Consider the following 18,275-nt stretch of genomic DNA (forward strand, 5'->3'; position numbering starts at 1 on the left):
GAGAGTGGCAGTGCCCTGAGAGCCCTGGCTGTGTCCAGGAAGTGTGGCTGTGCCCACAGAGAGTGGCAGTGCCCTGAAAGCCCTGGCTGTGTCCAGGAAGTGTGGCTGTTCCCAGAGAAAGTGGCAGTGCCCTGAGAAATCCTAGCTGTGCCCGGGGAAACTAGTGGTACCCTAAGAAGTCCAGGAAGTCTGGCTGTGCCCAGGAGTACTGGTGGTGCCCTGAGAAACCCTGGCTGTGTCCGGGAAGACAGGTGGTACCCTAAGAAGTCCAGGAAGTCTGGCAGTGCCCAGGAGTACTGGTGGTGCCCTGAGAAACCCTGGCTGTGTCCGGGAAGACAGGTGGTACCCTAAGAAGTCCAGGAAGTCTGGCCGTGCCCAGAAGCACTGGTGGTGCCCTGAGAAACCCTGGCTGTGCCCAGAGAGCCTGGCTGTGTCCAGGATATTGCATTCACCCCCAGGCTCCTCGCACAGGTCCCCTCGCGGAAGACGCTTGTCGCGTAGATTGTGAGGCGAGAGCCTGTAGGGGTGGAGTGTGGGGGCGGAGCCCCAGAGAGTAGTTTCCAGGCTCTCGGCCTCACATAGACAGGTGCTGGCTCAGGTAGTAAATGGCCATCAACTGTGATTGCATGGCCATCAGCTGTGGCTAGTTGGCCGTCAGCTGTAACCAGTGAGCCATTGGCCACAATATAACTGCTGTGGCTACGAGCAAGAGAGGAGAGAGAAGAGAGAGAAGAGAAGAACGGGGGCTAGCAAGAAGATGGCGGCTGGGCTGGCAAGTGTGGATCCAGCCTCCAGTGAGAGTATAGTGCCGCCAGAGAGAATATAGTGGTATGACTCCCCTACCTATGGCTCCATGGGTGTTCCTTTTTGGCCTCACCATATCCTGCGTTCTTGTATGGGGAGCGGGACCAGAGACCCCGCAGGCCTCCCTGCACGACACATGGCGCAGCGAGCAGGGTCTCCCGCACGACAAATGGCGCAGCGAGCAGGGTCTCCCGCATGACAGGGGTCCTGGGGGCATCTCGCCGAGTACCCCCCGGCTCGCCTACCAGGCCTTCCCCCGGCCAGAGCAATGGCTGCCGAGAACAGCAAGCAGTTTTGGAAGAGGAGCGCCAAGCTGCCCGGGAGGTGAGCCCAGGAGCTGAGAGGAGGAAGAGGGGATTGGACCAAACCCTTCCAGATCCGAAGCCCTGAATCTCGCGGGCCTGGAGCTCCGCCGACCCCGGCAGGCTGGTTTGGGGAACGTGGGCTGGGGGAGCTGGGGCTGCCTGGTTGCGGCAGGGCAGCTGTCAGGCTGAGGCGCAGGCAGCAAGCTGTGGGGACGGCTGGTTGTGGGAGCAGCCCGGGGTCTGGGGGGGGAGGGCTCTGGGGGGGCTGCCCTCAGCCGGGCGGTGGCCGGAGTCCGGGCGTAAGAGACCCTGGAGTGGGATGAGTAGCCTGTGTCCGTCCTGGGTTAGGAGGCCCGGCCCTGGAACTGCTTCTCACTTTAAACAGAACTCTCCTGGGGGGTCTCCCCCACGCACAGGTGGTTGTTTGGACAGGGATGGCCCCTTCCCCTGCTCCTCCAGCTCGGCACGTAGGAACCTTTCCCTGGATTCCAACAAGGTGCTGCTGGGAGCTTGGGACCGTCTGCAGGGGGACAGGAGAAATGAGGAAAAGTCTCAGGCCCGACCTTACTTTATCTTCAGTTGGCCTTTTCCCTTTAGGAATTATTACAGGGTCACCCAAGAACTGAGGTTATTTCTTTAGCCTTTTCTAAGGATTTGTTCAACCCCGAGTGGCCCCTTACCCTCCTGCGTTGTATTGTTCTTTTTGTGCAAATGCACTAAATTTTTTCATTCTTCAGTTGATTGGTTGGAGAGCAGACCTTCTAAGCTATTTTTTTTTCCCTTTGTGGTGTAAGTTGAGACCCTTAACAATTGTACATCCATCCATCTGCTGTTGGTTTGCAGTTTCAATTTGTTTTGGGCAGAGTCCTGAGAAGTATAAGGAGTGTATGTTTCAGTCGTGAATTTAAGATTTCTGACAGCCACAGTCTACTTGGTGATGAAATTCGTGTGGGTTGCCCACATGCTACCTTTCCTCATTGATTGGGGTCTTTTCCTTCTGGGATAATCCTTTGAACTTGTGACCTTTTTTTTTTTTTTTTTTTTTTTTTTTTAATAGGAAGAGAGAAATGAGGGTCAGTGGTCGCTATATAGCAGACTGATTTTTTTTAGGATCCTGTTAGACATATGGAGAATGGTGGGAATCAGCTTCTAGTGACACAGTATTAAAATACTGCAAGGGAATGCAGAGATGGCTTCAGATGAAAGTGCTGTGGAATTACAGTGTTAATGTCAGTGCTAAAGACTTTTATGTTTTTAGATAAGCACCACTTCCTGCCAACTGATTCCTTTTCCTTCCTGGTCTAGTGAGCTCTCCAGTCTCACTAACTGTTGTTCTCTGGGGTTTCCATAGTGAGGTCATTAAATGTTGACATCCTAGGGTTATAATCAGAATCAGTGGGAGAACTGTTCAATCAGGAGGCAGTAGATGAGATGTGGGACACACATGGTCTTTTGTGCCTACTGAGTGCTGGTTGTTATTAACACTCTTTTCTGTGTTTCCTGTTTTGGACAATAGGAACAGTCACCTTTTTTCAAGGCACTGCTTTTGCAAGATAGGAAGAGGAGTCTGTTCAGTTTTCTCGTTTCTGGCTTCCTTTTTCATTTTGAAGAGGAACATAGAGGGATAGAGGAGGGACCGTTTCAGTTCAGAAAGACTTGGGTTATTATTTGGACCCTTTCACCTGTGTGATTAAGGACAGATGGTTTGCTCAATTTCTCTCGGCCTCAATGTCCTGATCTATGAAATGAGGATAAAAATACTTTCCTCAGGGTTACTGTGAGGACTTCACTTAACATCCTATTTGTAAAGAACCAAGGACAGTGTTTATTTAGTACATTGTGGTTGATCAATATATACTAGTAGTTAGTAATACTGGTTATTCTTAGAGCAAATAAATGAACCTTTACTCAGATCCTTACCCTGGTGTGAGGTATTTATGTTCATTGTTTATCTGAAGACATCAAAGTGTTGCCATGATTGACAGTAGTTTTTATTACCTTGCTTGTTGAGGGGAAATATTGTTTAGTTATGTGCTTTTAGCAGGGAACCCTCCAGGATCCCCTGGTTATGGGGACAACTACTTTTAGATAGTAAGTGCTTTGATTTAAGGAAAATGTTAGGGCATTTTCTCAGGAATAGAATTTTTGCATTTGTAGTCTTTCCATTTTAGGGAAGAAACGCTTTCTCCTAGTGGGGAAGTGACATAGACAACTGTGTTTAGGCCCATTGCAACCTAAAAGTGAAACCAGTTTACTTTTCTCTGCAAACTGAAAGGTAAAATTCAAAGCAATATCAGGTTACTTTCAGTTTCTTTGATCATGACCCAACAACCTTAATGACAAAGAAATAGGAATTTTATTTAGTAAAATAGCCTAAGTTCACAATGAATTAAGCATTCTTTTTTTAAAACAACAGCTTTATTGAGATATAATTCACATACCATAAAAATTCACCCACTATTCAATGGTATTTAGTATGTTTATCTAGAGTATGATGGTTTTGTACAACCGTCACCACCAATTGTTCCCACGCAGCAGCCTACCAGTCTGTCCTCCGTGCCTACACTTAAGAGGAAAGGAGAGTCTGAGACTAATCCTTTCAGGGACATTGCTTCACCTTTGTGCCATCTCTCTGTTTGGCCCCAAAGATGACTGGGCAGTCAAAGATGGGTACGACTTTTCACGTGGAAGGCAACCTAAGCCAGGCGCAGTCGAGTGGGGACCCACTGGAGAACTCGCGGGGTCGATAGAGGTGGGCACAGCACCCCACTTTCCCCCGTCTAAGGAGAGCCTCTGCCTCTGTGGCTGCATTCCTTCCCACAACCTGCAGTGGGAAGTGACTCATTGATGTGCCCTCCAGCTCTTCCTGCATAAGGCTGTAGTCCCTTGGGAGGCACATATTATCATTACAAAGACATCCTGGGGACCTCGGGCTGCCTGCGGGCATGGAGATTGGCTTAAATCCGATTACAATGCATCAGATTCACAGATTTTAAGATTAAGAGACTTCCTTAACTAATAAAAGCTCTGGGTAGGCCGGTCGGGGCTTTCAGCTCTTTGAAGGTGGAAGACCCTTGGCCCCCACTTGCACTCTATTCTTGGCTGACGTTGTCTTTCTTAACCCTGCGCCGCCCTTCGTGCTGCCCACGAGCTCCTGTCTTGCAGGACACGACAACTAATTTCAGTACATTTTTATGATCCCCAAAAGAAACCTCATAGCCATTAGTAGTCACCCTCCATCCCTCTCCACCCTCCTCAGCCCCTGGCAACCACTAATCTTCCTGCTTCAATAGATTTACCTTCTGGACTTTTCTTATAAATGGAGTACTGTGATATGAAGCCTTTTCTGAACTCTTTTATTAAGCATGGTGTTTTCAAGGCTCATTCATGTTATACCATGTATCAATATTTTATTCCTTATAAGGGCTAAATAATATTATATGGCTGGGCCTCATTTTGTTTATCCATTCGTTAGTTGATGGACATTTACGTTGTTTCCACTTTTTGTCTATTGTGAATAATGCTGTGAAATTCATGTGAAGGTTTCTGTGTGGATGTATGTTTTCCATTCTTCTGAGTATATGTAGGAGTGGAATGGCTGGGTCACGTGGTAACTTGGTGGAATTAAACATCTTTTTAAGTTCTCTCAGTCACATGCGTACATAAGAGCCCTGTGTACTTAATACATCACATGGTCCTTGTACGGATGCCTAGGAAGCTAGGAGGTGACATGTACCACGTGGTTAAGAATCGGGTTCGGAAACTTGCAGCTAATAGGTAAGTCAGTCCTGAGATCTAACGCACAGCGTAGGGATTATAGCCAACAGCGCTACAGTATAAACTTCACAGTTGCTGGGAGACTAGGTCTTAATTGTTCTCACCAGAACAAAGCAATTATAATTATGTGACGTGATGGAGGTGTTAGCTAACCCTTTGGTGGTAATAAATTGCAATGTGTAAATGTATCAAGCCAACACACTGTACAGCTTAAACTTTCACAATATTTGTCAATTATATCTCAAATAATAATTTGTAAAAAGGTGAAGGCTTTGAAATAAGATGATAGGAAAGCATTTATGTGAAGTTCAAGAACAGGCAAAACTAGTTGATGTTGATTGAGGTCAGTGGTTGGTGGGGAGTGTTGACTGGGGAGGAGCGTGAGCCTTCTGGGGCAGGACGTGTTCTTCACCTTGATCCGGGTGGTTTCATGTATACGGAGGGTGCCAGAAAAATGTATGCACATTGTAAGAAAGGAAAACTATTAAAATTATAATAATCACTATATACTGATAACAAAAGATGAATACAAGTCACGTTTGACGTCTGCAGTTACAAGAGGTGCCCAGAGTGGTTTCCATCAGCGTCCAGACACTTCTGATGACGGGGAACTACTGCTTGAGCAACGTTGACCAAAGTGTCCACTTGTCTACATGTTTTTGACACCCCTGGTACATGTAAAGCCATCCAGCTGTACACTTCAGATTCGTGTAGTTACTGTATGCAAGTTATATCACATTTTAAAAATTGAAAAAAGGCTGCAGGGGAGCTCCTGGTAGGAGAAGGGCACATGGTTCAGTGTGTCGTGAGGCCACCATTGAAGGGTGGGGAGGAAAGTAGGTGGGTAAGTGGTGCAGGAAAATACAGCAACACTGAAATCTACCCACCAGACAGACTGTTGACCTTGTGAAAATTGCCCCAAACCGAAATGGACGAAAGCTTCCTTTCTCACAGGGGAAGGCTGAAGAGTAAGTGATTGTACTTGAGTCTTGGTACCAAGTGAGGATCTTGATGTTGGCAGCTGGGAGACTTGAAGAAAACAGTGTAACCAGTAGGATTCAGGGCTGACAAGTCACAGAGCTCATCGGATACGAGGTGGTGGCTGTGCAAGGGGTTGTGCAGCACTGAGAGTGTTGGGCTGTGAGCGGTGACGGTGGGAAACCCTCCTGGCTAAAGGGAAGCTGTAGTGGTGGTCAGATAGGCTGACATTGGCCTTGGACCTGAGATCCTAATTCGTAACCAGCAGGGCCTCCACCTGCAGTTCTGAACTGCGGGGGGAGGGAGAGGGGGCTTCTCTCCCCCAGCTGTGAGCCTGAGGAGGGCTGTACCTGCCTAAGGGGGCCTGTCAGGCTGTTCCGGGTCCTGGAAGGAGGAGGGAAGCAAAAGGGACTCTGCAGGGAAATGGGCTGCACATGCGACAGCTGTCCCTGCTCTGATGTAAGGCTGCACGGAGAGCAGGCCCTTCTCAGCACTTGCCCGGGGCCTGCCCTGCGCTAGGTTCTTCTCCCTGATGGGGACGTAGAGGAGAGGCCGCTGCAGCCAGCCACGCAGACTGCTGAAGGGATTTCCTGGCAGAGGAACAGCCAGAGCAAAGGCCCTGCAGGGGTCAGAGGTTGAGGTGCTGGGGAAGGGAGGAGGCAGAGGGAAGGCAGAGTGGCTGGAGTGTCAGGAGGTGAGGGGAGAGTGCTGGTGTAGGCCTTGGGAAGGGGGTGGGGCTTGACTCTACAACAGGGAAACTCGGACCCCCTTCCTTTGTCACATCAACAGCCAGCCCTAAAGCCTGGCCCTATAATCTCTGGGCCTTGACCTGCACTGCCAGCTCTTTGGAGATGGGATGAGGAGGGAGGCTTTGGTCCCACCCCAAAAGCCAGCCCAGTCCCTGGGATTTACAGTCCCTTGTTAAATAACAAAATCATAGCAATGGGAATGCACTTGCCAGCTTCTGCGGTGCGGCCAAAACCTACTGAAGCATGGTGGAGCGGTTTGTTCGTGTGAGAGCCCAGCTTCGGGAGGCCCATGAGAAGCGACATCGGGAATGGGAGGGGTGGTCTGCCTGGGAGACTCGAGCCTCCAGCTGGCACACCACCTTCTTGGCCATGGAAGGCATTGTCCTCCTTTTGTTGATCTGCTGCGGCCTTAGGATCCGAGGGTTGTGGACATCTTACAAGGAGGCCTCTACCCACTCAGACACCTGGCACGGTGAGCAAGATTCTGACCAGGTAGGAATGGCGTCTGACTCTGGGCAGGAGGATGTGTGGCCCCCACACAGTGTATGGTGTCTGGTGGCTACTGTTCTCAGGAGTTGGACCACCAAGGAGGGGTGGGAGGACATGGACGGCTCTCCGGCCAGTGTAGAGAGGGCCCTGCAGGCTCTGGCTGAGCGGTTGCCGGAGGAGGAGAAGGCTACGGCCGGCCGCGTGGGCTGGATGTTCCTCACGGCCTTGAGTCTCAACACGGAAAATGTGCTTAATGAAATGGCCCAGGTGCCTGACCAGGTGTTCTGGTTGGAAGCGCTGGAAGCACGGGTCCGCCTGTTAGAACAGGGGCCCCAAGGTGGAGACTCTGAGGCAGAGAGGGAGGAAGCGAGTGGAGACAATGTAGCTCCCAACCCCCAAGCTTGGCCAATCTTTAAGCAAAGGGTAAAAGTGAGCAACCTTTGGGCCCCGGGGGCGTTGCTGCTGACAACCCAGCTGTGACTGAGTTCACAACCTACACCCCATACACTCCCACTGAGTTGCAGGAGCTGGGGAGGCAGTACAGACAGCGCCCTGGAGAGCCAGTCTCGGCTTGGCTATTACGCTTATGGGATGAGGGAGCAGACAGCATTCTCTGCTCCCAGGTGAGATGGAAAAGCTAGCCTTCGTGACAGTGCATCTGTCCCTGAGACAAAGGTTACAAAACTGCCATAGGTTGGCCCACGACCAGGGCAACCATTCTCTAATGGCGTGGCTCACTGCTGCAGTGCGCACCGTATGGGGACAGGCTGGCGAGCTGCCAGACACTGAGTCAATGGCAGTCATATACGGAACTTACGCAAATAATCCGTGAAATGGGTATGAGACATGCTATTTTTAACCTCAACATGCAGGGCCCAGATGACGAGCTTTTTACTGCCAGCATGAGAGATCTGGTTTTGGATACTGCACCTGCGAGTGCTTTTGGATCCTTGGTTGCTATTCTTACACCGTATGTAGGGAGACGGATCCATGAAGTTACAACTGCCATGGCCACCCTAGGGGATGTTGAAAGCCGGAGGCGAAGGAAGTTAAGACAGGAGGTCCGCACAGTTGAGACCTGGAAGCCCAAACCAAAGGTAAAGGGGCGAGGTCGCGGGCCTCAGAGAGTAACACGCGCACAGATGTGGCGTGATCTCGTGGCAGCAGGGGTCGATAGGAAGAAAATAGACCGACAACCCAATGCACTCCTGCTGGAACTTTGGAAACAGTTGCGTCCGGAACAACAATTCTGGAGAAGCATAAAGGAGGAGTCTGGCAAAGCGCGACCCGTGTCCCTCCAGGACTTCATGCAGCCGCTTGAGGCTGACCCCTTGCAGCTTGATTAGGGGTGAGGCCAAGGTACCCGGTCAGAGGGGACGAGCAGGGACCGGAGGCCCCACGTGGAACTGTCCATACATTGGTCCCCTTCTAATGTGCAGAAGGTTTTGGCCCTAGTTGACACTGGCGCTGACTGCAGTCTCGTTTATGGGAACCCAGAACTGTTCCCTGGACCAGCAATCTGCATTGATGGCTACTGGGGAAAAACTGTGACTGTGAAAGCCGTTTCCTTACCACTGGGTATAGGAAGGCTCCCTCCTCTTACCTACAAGGTTTATGTCTCCTCCTTTCCGGAGTATATTCTAGGGGTGGACGTGCTACATGGCCTCAGCTTACAGACGTCGGTAGGAGAGTTCCGTCTCCGGATCCGGGTGGTGAAAGCGGTGACACGTGGGCATGCTCACCACCCTCCTCAAGTGTTGCCACAGCCCTGGCGCATGGTTACAGTGCGACAGTACCGCCTGCCAGGAGGACAGGAGGAGATTGGTCGTACAATATTGAAATTGGAAAAGGCACATATTGTGAGGCCAACGCACAGTCCCTTTAACTCCCCAGTATGGCCTGTCAAGAAGCCAGATGGGACCTGGCGAATGACTGTGGACTATAGGGAGTTAAATAAGGTGACGCCACCCTTACACGCTGCAGTGCCTCCAATTCATGATTTAATGTGAGACTCTGTTAAAGCCAGGCTACGGCAGAAATGGGAACATTTTGCTGCCAGCACCCACATGCTTGAAAGCAGGGGAACGGCAGCAATGGACTTGGCCCTGGCAGGTCAAAAGCCCCCACTGTCGGTGGTTGGGTTTGATAGCCCCATGGGGGGCCGGTTTGACTCATGATTTGCAAGTGACGCCAGGGGTGGTGGCTGAGTGGCCACCACAAGTGACTGTAGTATACAAAGGTCCCGATACCGGGATGATTTTGCGAGGAAACTATGTGCTCTCACTGTGGCCTATTATGGGGTCCCCTGTTCTGTTACATGTTGAAACTATGCAAGGGACCCCAAGCACTGCCATAAAGGTCTGGTACCACAAACCGGGAAAGGTGCCAGTGGCAGCGACCCTCCTTTCCCAGGACAAAAAGCTAGCATGTATCCTCCCAGATGGGAGGGATTTGCCATTGTTGGTTCCTAAGACTACTGTTTCTTTTCGTCCGTAGGTGTCAGTAGGCTAATATGGCACCGGGACCCTCGCGGAAGATGCTTGTCACGTAGATTGTGAGGCGAGACCCTGTAGGGGTGGAGTGTGGGGACAGAGCCCCAGAGAGTAGTTTACAGGCTCTCGGCCTCACGTGGAAGGGTGCTGGCTCGGGTGGTGGATGGCCGTCGGCTGTGGCTGGTTGGCCATCAGCTGTAGCCAGTTAGCCAATTGGCAGCTAATATAACTGCTGCAAATACTGAGGAGAGTGGAGGAGAGTCGTCGGTCGGTTGGCAGAAAAACGGACAGCAGGTCGCACGTCCGGTGAACCCAGCCTCCAGTGAGAATCCATAGTGGTATGACTCCCCTACCTATGGCTCCGTGGGTGTTCCTTTTTGGCCTCATCATATCCTGCGTTCTTGTGTGGGGAGCGGGAGCAGAGACCCCGCAGGCCGCTCCGCACGACAGTCATCTTGGTTCTCAGCAAAGAAAATGTGAGCCCATCATCAGAGACAGGTGGCAGCTGGAGGAGACGATAGCAGTTCTCTTCCAAGACACCATGACATAGCCTATATGAAGTGAATTTAGAAACAAACAAACATAAACAAAGAGACTGAGGCTAAGGGCCAGATGAACACCTGTCACAGTGTCACCATGACGTGCCAGCCCTGGGACTCCATAGTTTTGGAGACTTGGCTCAGGGATGTCTGAAATCCTACAACCTGGGGGTACGACAGCCTGCAGAAAACAAGTATGAATTATGATACAAAGGGAGAAGGTAGACAAAAGACACAAGAAGTGATCAACTCAGAGCAGAGTATTTGCTTACTGAGCAAAGAGGTTTGTATCATTTAACTCCCACCTGCCATTTTCCTGTCTCCTATCTGCCACTTGCCCCAGCACAGCAAGCATATGCTTTCTAAAAGATATTCAGGTTTCATGTTTATTTGAAAAATGATGATAGTATTCCACTCCTTTTATTAACCTACCCATCCCCATCCTCGAGAAAAGTCACAGAAAAAAATAACCAAATAGTATGATTCCATTGAGAAAAAATAAATAAGGAAAAAGAAGGGCCACTCCCTCCACCAGAAGGCATGGATGGGAAGAGTTGTTTCCTGTCATCCCTGGAAAAGGAAAGTTGGTCTGGGGAGGAACCATAGCCCTGGGGTATTAGGGAGGGTGTGAGCGAGCAGGAGAGTGGACCCTTCTCCTTACATCCTCAGTGGAGTGGCTGGAGTAAGAGAAGTCAGGGGTCCACAGACAGACCAAGTGGGAGCACGGACAGCTCGTGTCTCACTGTCCACACACGCAGCTCTGCCGCCATAGAAGTAAATGGTAACAGACTCGGGTCAACCGCTAATCACTTAAACATGCTGAGTGTCCTCATAGCCTGTCTCACACCCCACGTTCAAAACATCACAACCTCCCTGTAGCTCAGTCCTAGGCCCCCGTGACTCAACTTCTTGTCTTGTCGGGACCTTGAGGACAAGACCTCAGGAAGCCCTGAGAACACAAGGGTCCTGGGCGCTGGACAAGAGCCTGATTAGAGACGGGCCGTAAAGAAGATCTGAGCAGAGGACCCAGGAGAGGGGGTGCTGAAGGCAGACTCACGTGGGGGTACAGCTTTCGGCTCTGCTCCTTTTTCCTAAAGGTTATTGAGATCCGCTTCCTCCTGCTCTGTCCTGTACGTACTTACAATTTGACATTGGACCCCTCCGTCCACGTACAAGGACACAGCATCCCAGGGAGGCCCTAGTGGTGCATTGAAGCGTCAGGACAGCTGGGTATCATCCTGTTCTAGGCAGAGCCAGTGAGTTCAGCTTCATTGTTTTGCATCCTTAGTTAAATGTACACTTATGTATTTTATTCATTTTGATGCTGTCGTTTCCAACATGGGTGGTCAGAATTAACGCTGGGTATTTTCAGGTGTAGGTCATTACTCGAAGCCTCTTCTCCGAGGGACAGTACACCTCATAGGATGTTTCACTGTTGTAGGTGGTGAGCACACTTTTCATTCCAGGGTGGGGAGCAATGGAGAAGGTGGTCAGATACAAGCTTTAAAGTCCATTCAGGTTGTGACTTACACACTGTGAGTCTGGAAAAGGACGTAATCTTGGGTACCCGAGGGCCGTCACCTACGCAGACTAAGGAGTAAAGTGACGTTGCGTGTAACATGGCCGTGTCGAGGACGCTGTGAGCACTGGGCACAGGTCAGGTGTCTGACGTGATGACATGGCTAACAGGCCCTGCACAGGCTGTGCTCACCGCTGAGTAAGAGGCCGGATTCTGGTCTGTGCAGGGGAATCATCGGTCATTTTGCAACCAACTGAGATTCACTTGGTGGAATGGAAACAAAATCCCACCACTAGTTGCTCTTCCCTCCATTTCATCAAACTTCATTCGTGCTCTTTTATTATTATGATTCTTTTGTCCTTATTTTTTTCTTTTCTTTATTTCCATCCCCCTCCCGCTTCCTCTCTGGCAACCATCAGCTTGCTCTTTATATCTATGGATCTATATCTGTTGTTTTGTTAGGTTACATACATAAGTAAAATCATACAGTATTTGTATTCATCGTCTGACTTATTTCACTTAGCATAATGTCCTCTAGGTCCATCCATATTAACACAAATGGTAAGATTTTATTCTATACCGTGTTTCCCCGAAAATAAGACCTAGCTGAACTATCAGCTCTAATGAGTCTTTTGGAGCAAAAATTAATATGAGACCCGTCTTATATTATGTTAGATAAGAACTGGTCTTATAGTAAAATAAGACAAGTCTCATATTAATTTTTGCTCCAAAAGATGCATTAGAGCTGATGGTCCGGCTAGGTCTTATTTTTGGGGAAACACGGTACACACACACACACACACACACACACACGCATCTTCTCCATTCATCTATGGATACATAGGTTGTTTCCATATATTAGCTAATACTAATAATGCTACAATGAGCATGGGAGTGCATATAACTTTTCAATTTAGTGTTTTTGATTTTTTGGGGATAAATTGGAATTGCTGGATCATAGGGCAGCTCTAGTTTTAATGTGAGGAATCTCCATACTGTTTTCCATAGTGGCTGCACCAATTTACAGCCCCACCAGCAGAGAGAGCACCAGGGTTCCCTGTTCTCCACATCTGTTCATTGATTTATTGATAATGGCCATTCTGACAGGTGCGAGGTGATACCTCATTGTGGTTTTTATTTGCATTTCTCTAATTATTAGTGACATTGAGCATCTTTTCATATGTCTATTGGTCATCTGTATGTCCTCTTTGGTGTAATGTCTGTTCAGGTCCTCTGCCCATTTTTAAATTGGATTGTTTGAATATTTTTATGTTAATTCATGTGAGTTTCATATATATTTTGGATACTAACCCCCTGTCTGATGTATCATTTCTGAGTATCTTCTCCGATTCAGCAGGTTGTCTTTCATTTTGTTGATGGTTTAGTAGGTTTACCTTAAGACAAAGAATAGGATCAGGAAACAATTAGGAGAAGGGAAAACGCTGGCACAGACAGTCACCTTCCTGGAGGTCCGTTCTGCAGGAGCAGATCTTCCCCTGATTAATATAAACTCTGGCTGTGTGGACACCCAGGATCCCAGACTGGAAAACAGCCCTGGATCTTCCTGTCTGTATCTGAGCAGTTTCTCCATTTACCTGCCCAGTCACTCATCTCTTAGGAACCATCTACACTCACCTGCCTGCCTACACATTCATTTTTCCTGAGGACCTTGTTTGTTGCCATTTTATAAGAAATGTGAAAAGGACACATTTTTGTTAGGGTGACCCTGATGACAAAAGGATCTGAATTCCAGAAGCCCTGGTCCCTCAGATGGTCTTTCAGGGAAATTTGCAACCTCGCTGCCTAGAACCTCATGGAGAAGCAGAGGAAATGTGGGCTGAGACCAAGCCTGTGAAGCCCTGAGGTGACCACAGGGGCTGGTGCTCCCTTGTGACACAGGTCACTCTGGATCCAGGGCTCCTGGGAACTGGACACACTGATTCGCCAAGTCCCCAGCCTCCCGCCTCTGCCTCCTCCCTGCAGTTTCTCAGTGTCCCGGCTGCCGAGCTTCTAGTCCCCAGGAGTCGCCTCTCCCACCTTTAGCCTCTCCTGCTGAGTGACAAATGGCCACCAGACTGCCCAGTGGCCTCTTGCCAGGTTTATTTGTCATCCTGGCTCCCTCCCAGGATTTGTCACCTGCCTCGGTCACCATCCCTGGCCCCAGCAGTAACAAGGACAGATGCTACGGCCAATGAACCATGTGGGATGAGACCTGACAGACTGGGGAACCCCGTATCCACCTCTCCATGCCCGGTATCTTCTCGCACATCCCACTTACAAGGGTTAGAGCAGCAGGAGCTTCAGGCCAGCCACGGTCCCCGCAGTGATTGGGATGTGCTGGGACGGGGTTCAGAGAAGAGAATGGCAAGAGCCTGACCCGGCCACAGGCACCCAGAACAGCACCTGCTACACTGGTTCTGAGAAGAGGCTTCCAGCCCTCACCTCCCTTCCTACCTCATCTCAGGACCAGGGGCCTGGGCAGCCCTTATGCTGCACGTGGCACGTGTGTCTCTGCTCCCCTCCAGGAGGCTCCACGATAGCTGCCCACCTATGGAGCGTCCTGTCTCCTGCAGACCTGGTGGCCACAAGCTCTGTGTCCCAGGTCTGGGGCTCTTCATCTTGCAACAGTTCAGAGTGATCTCTGCTGAGTATAATGCTGGGGCCGCTTCCCATCAGGCCTTGGGTGACAGGTCACATATGCTGATGGTGATACTTGAGAGGGTCAGAAGAGTCAGAAGGGATTTGGGAGATAAGTGTCTCCTATCACAGTCCTTTCAACACAGACACATTCAACTAGAGAATGGACAGGCTCGCTGGGTTTGAGGGAAGATAATGAGGAAAGTCAGCCAGAGCCACAGCCTGCGGGTGGGAAGAGGAGATTCTGTTTGAAACTGGATTCTAGGATGACCCAGCTTCCCATTATTTCATTCCCTCTTTTTATTAAGATGTTTTCTTTGCTCTTGAACCTATTCATTTGGCCTTAATTTTAATTATCTATTTTTTCAATTTTAAAATTTCTGCTGGGTTCTGTTCTATGCTGAGTTGTGTTCCCCCCAAAAAGTATGTTGTAATCTTAACCCCCTGTATCTCAGAGTGTGACCTTATGTGGAAATTGGATCTTTTTTAACCAATTAAGATGGGGTCATTAGGGTGGTGACCTCAATATGAGTGGTGTCCTTACAAAAACAGGAAATTTGGACACAGAGACAGACAAGCACAGAGGGAAGTGTATGTAACAAAACAGGGAAAATAGCATGTGAAGATGGAGGCAGAGATTGGACTGGCAGAGGTCAGCTGCAAGCCAAGGAATGCCAACCACTGCCAGCAGCCACCAGAAGCTAGGAGGAGGTGGGAAGGATTGTAGCCAGAATCTCTGAGGGGGCGTGGCCTTCCAACACCTTCATTTCAGGACTCCAGCGTCCAGAACTGTGACCCAATACATTTCTGTTGTTTCAAGCCATCTAGCTGTAGTCCTTTGTTACAGCAGCCCTAGCAAACTAATACAGGTCCCTTTTAAAATCTGCTATGTCACCTTTTATAATTTCCAGTTCCCCACTCAAATTATTATGTATCTGTATTTGAACATGGAAAGCACACTTCTTTTACTGCATATGTCCAATATTTACAAATTCTAAAGTTTGTGCCGTTCTGCCTCAATTGAAACTTGTTACCCCCGATTCTGGCTCATGTTGTCTTGGTTGGCTTTGCTTGTATGCTGGACCGTTTTAAAAAATATTACGTGTAGACCTTTCCTGCTCCCCTGCCATCTTGGCAGCTGCTTTTGGTTGAGGGTCCTTCTGCACCTATGACAGGAAGGTGGTGGCTGTAAAAAAGTCTCTGGAATTGATCAACTCTAGGCTCCAACTTTTTATGAAAACTGGAGAGTGCATGTGTTGGCATAGAATTAACCCCTGATCATTCACAGAATGTAAAAGAATTTCCAAGACTCTGCAAAAATATCCAGAGAAAAGATTTATTGAAAGTTAAAAAGGGAGAGAAAGAGTTCTGTTTGGAACTGGCAGAAGTTTGCCAGGGCAGTTGATGGAGACAGCTGCAGAGACAGAGGGGTAAGAGAGAGATACAAATGGAGCTGTGCCAGGGCAGAGTCTGATGGGGGACAGCTGCACTGATGAGAAGGAATGCTGGGGTTTTATATTTTTCTAAGCAGGATGTTGGGTGCTTGTCAGCTTGCAAAGGGGCTGCCATTATATTTGTCTTCTCCTGGGAACTGTCCTATCCCCATCTATGATGGATGTCGGCTTACAGGGGGTCCCTGTTACAGTTGGGAAACATTCTGTTCCCATCTGTTATGGGTGTTTGTTAGTGTGCAGGGGGTTGCTGTTGTGATTGAGACATGTCCTGTTCCCACCTATGATGGATGTAAGGTGCTTGTCAGCTAGCCAGGGGAGTTGGAGCCAAGAGGTTAATTTTTAAGCTTGTTCCTGTTAGCCCACAAGCTCGCTCCTGTTAACTCTTTACTTGTTTCATCAGTACATGCTGGGATACAAGCAAACTTTGAAAATGATCAGACAAGGCAAAGCAAAACGGGTCATCCTCACCAACAACTGCCCAGCCGTGAGGAAATATGAAACAGAGCACGGCACCATGTTGGCCAGGACAGGTGGCTGTCACTACAGAGGCAACAATATTGAACTGGGCACAGCGTGTGGAGAACTCTACAGAGCATGTGCACTGGCTGCCACTGATCCAGGGGGTTCTGACATCATTAGCAGCATCGCAGGACAGAGTGGGGGAAAGTAAATCGTGCAGATTTTTTCTTTAATAGAACTGGCCAGAACTTCTTTTAAAAAAAATAAAAATAATAAAAATGTTGTGTGTAGGAATTATTTGCAGCCTAAAGTGGTGCTATCTTATTCAGGACGGTTGTCCTAGTTGTTTCTTGGTGCCCAAGGAGATGTTTGCCATGATGCCCCAACCGCAGTCTGAGGGCCGAGTCATCCCTTATCACCCAGAGATGGAGAAACCATAAGTGACTGTAAGTTCCTGAGCGGACTAGTTATTTCAGATTCACTCACGTTTCTAGGAAGCAGCATTTCAGAGTCACTGCTTAATGTGGGGGTTAGTGTATCAGGGTCCCACCCTCGTTGGGCGCCAGCTTTCACCTCCTTTTCTGCTCAGTCCCTCAAGGACCCAAAAGCTCAGACAGAGTTCTCGCTGATCTCCTCAGGTTTGGCAAATGCCCTCAGAGCGAAAGTGACTCCGGAGCTCTGGGCTCCCTGACATCAGCTCCCCAGGCAGTGGTCCTGCCGTAGAACTTGGCTGGACCCCCTCACTGTGTTTGCATGTGGAGGGTTTCAAGGACATGAACTATATTTTATCAGAATTTCTCGGTTGTTCTCAGCGGGAGCCTGGGTCTCCTAAATCAGCTCCTGCTCCCTAACCAGCAGTCGGGGGACAAACTACTTTCTAGGCTGAGATGGAGCACAGTGCTGGGAGCTCCAGTTCTGAGGGGAGGGAAGGAGAGCATTTGATCCTAATGGAGGGGGAGCAATGTCAGGGGGAGCGACAGCTCAGGGGTGGGGGCCACAGGCCCAAGGGGGGTGCTGGGGACAGAGGGGAAGGGCAGGAAAGTCTCCCTTGTACACTTGCTCCCACAGAACATCTCAGGACCAAAGTCCATTACAGGAAGTGCTGCTCCTTTGTTGTCACTGACTTTTCCTCCTGTCCCAATGGCCTCCCTCCAAAGCTACAGGGTCCTTTAAAAGGCCATGAACAGAACTAGGGCCACTCTGGGCAAGTTACACACCAGGAATGTGTCTGAAATCACACACACACCACGGTCACCTGCCAGGACCATAAGTCCCAGAGGAGGATTCAGGGGTCAGTCCTTTCCCCGCCCTCCCCTGAGTGAGGTGACAGAGGATTGTCTCCCTCCCTGAGGGCGATCATGGAGGGGTGGCTGCCCTAGTACCTGGGCAGCAGTGTCTCATTCCAGACCTCGGGGTGTTGAGTAGCAGGTGCACACGCCCTTCAGTCAAGAAGCGGCTCAAGGTCTTTGCAAGACAAATCTCTCCCCACTTGTGCGTGGCCTGCGTAGCCACCCTGCCTGTCACTTCCCAGGTTGTGGGTCCCTGTTCACAGAGAGAAAACCCTCACATTCCTCGGAGACTGAGTGTCCCCTGAGGAAGCTCCCGTTGGGGCCATCACGCAGCAGGGCAACCTCTGCAAGGCTGGGACTCTGGACCAAGAGTCAGTCAAAACTGTCAGCTGAGAAATAATAATCATGAGGTGTTTTGTCACCAAAAAAGGATTCACTCGGGGAAAAAAACAGGGTTGCCACCCAGCGCATGCAGACATGGCAGCCACGAGCACACTCTGCCTGCGTGCCAAGTTGGAGGGTCCTTATGGGAGGGAAAGACAGTTAATGAGGGGAAGTTAGAACCTGGAGCTTTATTATAGAATAGCATTCTTCCTTAGGGGTCTCGGGATGACTTAGAGCACAAGACCTTCCATGAGCCCTCGCTCCTCCCACAGACCCTCCCCACTGGTTACGTTGCTTCAAGTTCCAGTTCATCTTTATCAAAACCAGATTGAAAATGAAACCCGAAGCAAAACGCCACACGTTGGTCCAGGCTGTGAGGGGTCACTGTGTCCCCACACAA

At 49.6% G+C, this 18,275-nt stretch overlaps 1 long non-coding RNA gene across 1 annotated transcript; it reads left to right on the plus strand.

The window, feature by feature from the left end:
• The first annotated feature begins 369 nt into the window (after positions 1–369).
• On the plus strand, positions 370–16,484 carry LOC141571616 (uncharacterized). The gene is made up of 2 exons (XR_012496522.1): positions 370–1,128; positions 16,144–16,484. It is a non-coding gene; the product is annotated as an uncharacterized LOC141571616 (long non-coding RNA).
• The last annotated feature ends 1,791 nt before the right edge of the window (positions 16,485–18,275 follow it).

This window comes from Rhinolophus sinicus, linkage group LG05 (genome assembly GCF_036562045.2).
Source record: "Rhinolophus sinicus isolate RSC01 linkage group LG05, ASM3656204v1, whole genome shotgun sequence".
Taxonomy (NCBI): Eukaryota; Metazoa; Chordata; class Mammalia; order Chiroptera; family Rhinolophidae; genus Rhinolophus; species Rhinolophus sinicus.